This window comes from Malurus melanocephalus, unplaced genomic scaffold, assembly GCF_030028575.1.
Source record: "Malurus melanocephalus ecotype Western Australia unplaced genomic scaffold, MMel_1.1 scaffold_16, whole genome shotgun sequence".
Lineage (NCBI taxonomy): Eukaryota > Metazoa > Chordata > Aves > Passeriformes > Maluridae > Malurus > Malurus melanocephalus.
The window spans coordinates 4,184,845-4,194,130 of NW_026623248.1; positions in this window are offsets into that span (position 1 = coordinate 4,184,845).

Here is a 9,286-nt window from a genome sequence, read left to right on the forward strand (position 1 = left end):
ATCTTCAAACAGAGGAAGCTGGAGATGTTTGCAGTTAGGTTTTTTTTGCTTGSAATCCTTTAACATTGGCAGCTATTTGACTGTTTCATCACTTAAATATCTCTAGTCCCACCTTTAGATTTGTCATACGCCAAAACTTTAGGTTAATCTTTTTTATATCAGTATTTGTAGAGCTATGTTASAAGCTGGTAACAGCTGTAGTTGCTCAGTAGATTGGAAAATGGCTCCTAGGGTATCAAGGTGGGTTCTGATTTCCTGTGCCAAACTGACAAAACAGGAAATCAGTTTATATTCCTACCCATGCACAAACCCAAGAGCAGCTAAATAAATACTGATTATTCAAGCTTTAAGATAATTTACTAAATATTCTAGACATAAAACTCTAGATATTGAAAAAATCCCTTTTTTTCCTCTGTAGGGCACTTATAAACTGTACTCTTGTGGTTCTATTGCAGTTTCTTCCTGCAAATAAAGGCACTTGTGGGTGTGGAAACTTAGAAATCGTAGAAGTTCAATGACCTACCTATATTTACATACCAGTTTTTTAAGGGTTTTTTTTTTTTTTTTTTTTCTTGTGCCTTAATTATTACTTGGCCCTTTTTTAATGGAATTTCTTAAAATGCCTCACCTTTGCACAATACTCAAAAGACTAGGTTTTACACTCTTCTGCAATAATTAGCCAAGATAATCAAAGAACCTCCATTTGTAACTACATCCGTGAAAACATTGTTATCCTTCACCTGAGAACCAAGGGATTTGGGAGCTGCAGTTATGACTAAGGCAGTATTTTTTCRTGTCAGTCTCTGTGTCTCCTTGATGCAACCTAATACTTGTAACAGTRAACAAAATCAAAACTTTGAAGGTTTGCTTTTCAGCAGGTGGCTTTAGAACCAAACACCACACAGAAGAATAACTGCTTATTTTCTGAACMGAAAAGTCAAATATTAGAGCAGAGAACTAAAAAAACTAAATTGCAATTCCTGCCCTTGCCATGCTGATGAAATAAACACTTATCTATGGCACCAAAGCTGTGAGAGTTTTAGCCAAAGTCACAGCAGTGACTTCAAATACTGCAAATAAGAAAAATGCTAATGAGCAATCAGATGCTAATGAGAAATTACTGCATCCGTAATTAGAGGAGTAAATTTCATTAGAAGAGTATCCTAACTTGGCACTAGATAGATAYTTTTATTATTTTTATTTTTTAAGAATTTCTAAAAATAATTATGTCTTGCAATGAGTGTGACCTACAATGATTATATCTTAGAAAATCAAAGCAGGAGAATCAGGAAAAAATAAAACTATGCTAGAATACCATTTTCATACTTTCGTTAAAAGAGAGTTTTAAATTTAGCCCTTCCCCAAATAGCCTTATGCTACAACCCTGGATTTACTTAGCTACAAAATAGGAAAAACCATCAAAACGTGACATTCATTCATAGCACTACATACAATTTGGATGCAACTGTGCTCCAAGTCTAGTCTGTTCTGTAAATTTAGCAACAGAAGTAGTTTTTTATGAGATTTTCTGACTTGATAGATACTAAATGTCATTTCTGCTATCGGAGTACTATCAGTATAAAGTACTGAAATGTTTTCATTATTCTGTGCAGGATTAAATTATTGTTTATCTGTTCTTTTCATTATCTGGAAAGCAGGAAGCTGTTCAAGTAGTTGCATTTCTTTTTGCAGTTTGATTGTCCATATTGGTTTTATGTTGTCTAAAGAATTAATACTTGGTTCTTACTGTTTTACAACCATTACAAGTAAAAGATTTGCAGTGAAGTAGCAAATACCCCTTGCAATATCCTCACTGCCACATTTTGCAAACAGAACCATACAGCTGAAATTCTTTGATTTAGCAAACACTGTAAATATTTTTTAAGCTAACCAGATCATTAACTGGCTGCTGGGTAGGAAGTGTTTTCTTATTCTATTCATGATGTAGATATTACAAAGCTGTGATTTTCTGCATATTGCAGAGATTAATTAAGAGTGTCTTAAATTGTGTGTCTCTTCACACATAATTTCCAACTTCACTGAGCTCAATCCTGTGTATAGCACTTCCTTTTGACCATGTGCTTGCTACTTTTCCAGGCTGTCTGGTGCAGCCCAAGAAAGTAAACGGATTCGTCACTCCCTAAGGAGTGATACAGCAACCCTTCAGTGCAGAGGGACAGAGTTCAGGGAATTGCAGAGAAAAAAAAAAAGAAAAAAAGGGGACACTGGAAACTGTCATCTGGAAAATGCCAGAATATCTAGTGCCAGCCCCGCAGGGTTGGGCCTGTTTTCTTAGAAACTGTGTCTTGTGCCCACCCGATCTCTTCACATTCCTGGTGCCTGTGCAGGGAGTGCTGGTGGATGCGGTTTCATGGAAGAGCCTAACTGGTCCTGACAGCTATTGCTGCTGCTGATGGGCAGCTGCTTGAGCTGAGATTTAATCTAGTCTTAACACACGTATTGKAATGTTTCATTTCCGTGTGCTTGTTTTTGTTGGACTACTTTGTTAAATTGAATGACTGATTAGGAAGTTGAATAAATCACATCTTTTTTCCACTTCTTTTTTTGCTGCAGCAGACATTTTCTGGTAAAAAGTAGTTTAAATATTCAGTATCTGAGATATGTATACATAGAGTTGGAGACGTTAGAAAGGAACTTTATTAAATCTGTGTGTTTAAAAAAATTATTTGAACAGAAGTATTAATAATTAAAAGTACAGGCCTGAACTGTGTGTTACTGGTCACCATGTCTTTGAAGAAGCTACAGTTGTTTAAATTAATTTTTCTTCAGTTCTTTTTAATGAATGCATTATGAGGGAAGAGAAGGTTTTGMTTTTTGTGTTGCTCAGTTTCTTAATTTTGAAAAACTAGTGGATTTAATTGAAATAGAACTGATTTCATTTTCCCCCCTTTCAGAAGAGCTGCAGGTGATACTGGGTGTTTAGTCAATTATTTCAGCTATCTTAGCAATGAGAATACCTTTAAAAATCTAGCAAAAGCATATAGATCTGAATTTTTTAATTTACAGATTGTAAGAGACTTGACATATTTAGTCACTGATATCTGTTAGAAATGAAAATATTAATTTTAAACAAATATTTTGCTCAAATGAAAAAATATTTACCATTTTAAGCTGTCTTTTTGTCATAATTTTTAAATAAGAAAAGGTTAGATGAAAGGTATTCGGGAGCTYATTTTATTCTAACATAACTAAGCCATAACTGCAGTTCAACATAAATGCAGCTCCCCCTTTAAGTCAAGTAGAGCAAATGTAGATTTTCAGCTCTGTTTTTAAGGTTAATGTCACTGCTCCGTCATCCTTCTTCCTCATTCCTTCACAGACYTTTGCAACTTCAAACCTGTTGCTCACTTTCAACCCTTGTTTGAGGAAAGTCTTATTAAAATATCAAAGAAAGAGAATTAACGCAAGTTTTATGGTAACCCTTGCCTCACTAGAGGCACCAACTTTGCACTTCAAGTGAGGGAAGGGCTGYAGATGGAGATAGCTCTGGTTAAACACTAGAAAATTCACATTAGGGAGAAGCTTAGGAAGACAGGTTTTATAAATTCTGATCTTCATGTAGTAGTGAGTTTTATTTTCATGTCTCACAGTTTYGGTTTCCAGCAGTATTTAAAAGGAAAGAATTTTTTCATTAACTTCTATCATGATGTTTTCTTTAAAAGAGTTTAGATCTAGGATTAAATGAAGTACGTGTCATAATTAGGTGAATCACTCAAGAAAGAGACTATTCATAAATTTGGTATCACCACAGGTAGTTATGAATGGTATGCTATGCCTATACTGCCAGGCATAGATTATCTGTTAAACATGGAGAGAAGACAATGCCAAAGATTACACCCCTTTCATATGTATTTTTCTAGTAAGAGGAAAAACACAAATTTGAAGAGGTGGAATGATCTTTTGAGTAACTTGCAACAAAAAGATTTCTAAAAAYATCAAAGCAGTTCCATACTGACAGTGACAGACTGTAAAACGTTAATTTCAAAATGATCGGTCAGAAACTGCCATAAGGTGTCACTATAACTCAAGGAACTTCCAAATTTCAAACATTATGGAAATATTCTTGTCTGGCTACAAGACTTCCCTTATGCAGCTTTGTGAAAGTTAAAAAGGACCTGTTTTTAATTAACAAACTCTATTCCTGTATGCACAGAAATCATTGTCAAATGTATCTGTATTAGTGCAATGGTGTAGAAACTRTCCTTTTCTATTTTTGTGGAGAAACAGACATACTTCACATAGGAACTTTCCAAGCAGAAATGCTTTAAAAGCTCTCTTGCAGTGTAAGGTAAGAAATGAGTACTTAATTAGCAATTTTCCATAAGGAAAATGATAAGTAGGAATTCTTCTTTCCATWTTTGTTTCATATGTTATTAGCATCCCAGGAGTCACTGTTTTTATTTTGTGTCCWACTGTGTTCAGGTGTCTTTCCTACTAGTGATCTGATCAGGAACCAGAAGCTAGAAACTTAAGGCAAATTTTTTTAACTATTTGGAACTGGTGCTAGTTCTGCTGCAGTTATCAGGGAAACAAACGTAACACCTGAAAATGTGATTTGGGCCAGCTCAACACAAAGTGTTTTAACCTGGCAGGAAAGCACTCAGTTCTTATATATGGTAAAATAGAAAKCAGGATTCTGAAGACTTGGAATCCATCTTCATTTTTGGCAGAATATTGTGGATGTAAAGCTATAGGTTTCAAAATCTGAAGGATTGCATAACATGGGATCCCAGGTCAGGTCTTTTATCTTKGACATTAGATGCTGTAGATCTTGAAGGCTGAATTCCTACAGTACCRTCTCTTTTCTGTAATGTTATAATGAATTTTACAGATGCCAATAAAAACAGGATCTCCAGTACACCAGACACTATAGAAATACAAAGGAAGAATTTGCTTCAGCCCTAAGTTTCATGCTTAACAACCTTTTAGGTACCATTTAAGGACAYGGTTTAGTRGTGGACTTGGGAGTGTTGGGTTAACAGATGGACTTGATGATCTTAAAGGTCTTTTCCTGAAAGAATGATTCCATGATTCAGTGAAATCCACCAGACAATTTTTACCAAGGCTTTGTTGGCCAAGGGCTGTGGGCAAAGCATTGCCAGACTCACAGTGCTGTAAACATTGAAGTCTGYCAACCCTAAGCCCCATGTGCAGATGAAACCAATTTTCATTATTTCTGCTTCATTACTTTGCTCCATTTAGAAGAAATGGAAGTATTTAAAACTTTCAAAGAGACTTAATTTGGAAACATCRAAATATTTTAATTCAATTTAATGTTAAGAAATCTTCAATTAGGAAGAGAGGTCACTCAGGTKTTTCTAGCCTTTGCGATCTTGGTAAGAGCTAAAAAGGCAAAGTCATTTTGCTTTAACAAAAGAAGGTTCCTCCAAATAACAARAGCAAAGTGTGATCCAAAAATCATCTCACAAGCATCAGGGTTGTGATCACATGGCTTTGAACTGAAAAGAAACTGTTTAAAAATTGACAAAGTTATTCTTGTGTATTTCCACTGGAGGACCCCAGCAGCCTTTGTTTATTGTTAAGGTTTATCACTCARCACAAAGTGAAACATCTTTGTTAATTCAGCAGAGACACCAAAAGATTAAATTGTCTTTCCCAGAATGGTAGTGTCAGGGTGTCAATTAGTGTCATAATTAAATATTTGTAAAGCAGTCAAAATTTTATATTTTTCAAGCACTGGGAKAAGTGGTTGTTTGCAAGGCAATCAGCGCATTGAATGTGTATGCTATCCAGTCTGCACTGGAACMAGTAGCAAAAATCTCTTTTAAAAGTAGCGAAAACTTTACCCAATCCATTATATTGAGGAATCATTGGTAGGAGTAGCATAAAGATGGTTTTTAGAGACTCTTCAACAAAATAAGTACATTTAGTACATTTGTACCTCTAGGAACTGCTCTTCTACGTAAGTTACATTTACTGCCAGTTCTGATGCTTGCATGCTTGGCTTTCTTAAGAGGTTGATGCAACTCTGAATCAAGCCCTGAGTCTGCAAGGCACAGCTATTGCTAGGAAGGCACATAACCTCTATGTGCACTTGACCAGTTTCAAGTTTTTTTGCAATTCACTTTACTCTTGAATGCTGGAGGTAATGATGGTATATTAGCCCACAGCAGTGGCTGTTTGTGTGCTGGTTTAAGTTTGTATGTGTATAAAATACAGTTTTAATACACTTACTAGTGGTCCTTGAGCATAGGAGTCTGTAGTTTCAATAGTATCTACAAGYTATGTGAGCCATATAGTTTTAAGTTTGCTAAATATTGCTTTGCAAGTGCAGGCAAAAGCTGTGTCTTGGACTTGGCCTCCAGCTTGCAAGCAGCAGACCTACAATGRAAGTATATAATACATTGTGTTTTAAGAAGGTCTGAGGCAGCTACAGGAGAATCACCATGTTGTATAACTTTTGGAAAAGAAAATTAGGGCATAGGGTTAAAACAGGGAAGAGARAAAGTAGTAGTAATGACAGCTGGGTCCATAACGGCTATCATGTTAAGTCTTATTAAGGTAGAAAGATTTCCTCAGCTAATGCTCTCAAATATGTGCTGGGTTTAGTCATATAGTTATTGCCATGGTCTCATGTTCAACAAGCGTGTCCTTGTTGGGAGTTGGGTAGTGCCCCTGTGGATGGTGCTGCAGCAGAAGCAGGGCACTGCAAAGCTGCTGTGACAGTCTCTGCAGCAGTGTTTTAGAATCTGGGCAGTTTGCCACTCTGTGAGCCTGAGGAGGAGGAAACAGAGAAGCAGCACTGCTCCTGTCGGGCTGCCTCCCTGCGGAGAAACAAGAGGGAGTAACACACTTTCTTTAGATCTTAGAAAAAGGGTCAAGGAAATTCAAAAGGAGCTACTGCTGCAGCAGTGCAAAAGTGCAGGCAGTGAAGGATTGTGAAGAGAAAAGAAGAGGAAGAGAGGAAACCTGCTGTGAGAAATGTGTAATTCTGTTAATGGTGAGCAGGTGGTATTGCTAATGAGAGACCCCTACACTCACAAGGGAAACGTACCCTGCCAGGGGCCAGCCAGAATATATCTCTGAGGGAGCCACTTGARTCAGTCCCAAATGCATGAAGGACAGATTTCAGACATCCATGCTAAATGCAACTAGAGAATGTGTGGATAAGTGAACAAAGCACTAAAATTTAAACATAAYTCCTTTCTTGTGTCTGCTCTGTGCTTTCTTTATCCGAACCAGGTCCAGAAGCCCAGAAAGAAGGGCAAGCTAAAACCCTCTTCACAGCTGCTGGGAGGTATATGTTTCGAACCRCTTTCCAACCTGAGTTCTAGTCTTCCAAAGTAAATTCCTTGCACTGGAGTTTGCATGATTTCTAGTTTGGAACTGGGTTCTTCCATGCTTCCAAATGTTCAGCTGCCATAAAAGCATTCAGGAAACGATCTCAAATGCCTGCAAATACATGTTTGTTAAAGTGGAAGACAATTTCTTCATGTAGSTTCATATATTCCTAAACCCCTATGTACCTCTGGTGTCTGGCAGTTGGCCGTCTAGGGTTCATTTTCAGTGGGCCTAGTGAGTATTGGAGAGGCTGCTTTAATGTGGAAATGAGACTGTGTTGGGCCATCGTGGTGAGTTCACTGTTTTGTCTGTCTGCATTCCCCAATGGTAAACCAGGGCCAGGGGTTTGGATGAGAAAGCAGGAGGAATTTCTTACTTTTGCTCAGTTTGGAGATGGCCAGRTTCAAGCCTGAGCAGTGTGAGGAGGAGGTAGAAGAGGAGGTGCAGCTGCTCCSAGGGCAGTGGGACAAGCTGCAAGGAGAGCTACTGGTCAGTCCTTGAGCTGGCAGTGAGAGCAGGTGCTGTTCAACCCAACTGGACAGAAACATGTCAGATGCATGTGGGTGGGTGGTGCTGGGAGCTGGAGGTGCCCATGTTTTTAATGCTTGCTCTGGGAGGACTGTCTGAAAGGAAAAATGTGTTGGCTGTGTCGAGCCAACACTTCCCTACATCATATGAATTATTCAAAGAGGAGAAAGAAACTGTAGCCAGTGCTGCAACAAAAGAGACTGCAGCAAAGCCAAACTCTCAGCTCCTAAGTATGCTCCTTTTCCATCTCTTYTCCCCTCCTGGTTCACACTAGGAATAAAGGATTTCAGTGAAAGCTGCTTACCTGGCTCACATAACCCCGAAGAAGTGAATTTTCCAACATCACCTTCCTCAAAGTGAAACTGGGACAATCCAGACGTTTGGTGTCTGTATTATAGGGATTTCTAAAACCCAGAGACTGAGGGCATATGCAAGGAGCCAGGAGAGGAAAGGAGGGGTGGATGGATAGTCCTAACACTGCTTTGGGCCAGATTTACATCCCACTCAAGCATACTCACTCAGTCCAAACATGCAAATGAGGGGTCTGAAAGTGAAAAGAACTCAAATCTTGTTCACTCCTCTGGAGGAATCACATTCACACTTTCTTTTTTTCTCCTCTCTCTCGTATAGAGTCTGGCTAGACCAAGTTCTGAACAGAAGTTGGAGGGAAAGTGTGGCCCCTGAGCCTGGAAGGACAAGGACTGTGTAGGGCAGGAGGGAGAGACCAGAGCCACGGTCCAGTGCCAATCTGCCGGCAGTGCCTTGGGTTAGGATTGGGAGAGCCAAAGAGCCTYGGGCTCCGGGGACACTGGGGCTGCAAAAGGCCTGCGCAGGCCATCCCGGCAGGGCCCCAACGTTGCTGCTCCTACATCTCTCTGTGCTGGAAAACCTGTGGGGTTGGGTTTGGCGCTGGGGTTAGGGTTAGGGTTACACTTAGGGCTAGGGTTGAGAGATCTAAAGAGCCTGGAGCTCCAGGCACACTGGTGCAGCAAAGGGCCTGCGGAGGCCATCGCGGCAAGGCCCCAAGATGGCTGCTCCCACAGCTTTGTGACATGGCTGAGCCAGGCAGTGGGGTCGGGAAATWAACTAGGGCTAGGGTTAGGGTTCTGCCTAGGGTTAGGGTTCAGAGATCTAAAGTGCCTCGAGCTCCAGGCACACAGGGGCTACAAAGGGCCTGCAGAGACTATCATGGCCAGGCCCATATTACTGCTCCTCCATCCTTCTGACCCAGCTTTTGGGTTTGGGTAATTAACTAGGGCTAAGGTYAGGRTTATGCCTAGGGCTAGGTTTGAAAGATTTAAAGAACCTTGAGCTCCAGGAACACTGGTGCTGGAAAGCGCCTTCCAAGACGATCACAGCAGGGCCCCACCACTGGTGCTCCCGCACCCTTCTGATCTGTATCCCCCATAGSGGKGGGCACCTCAGCCCCAGCGAC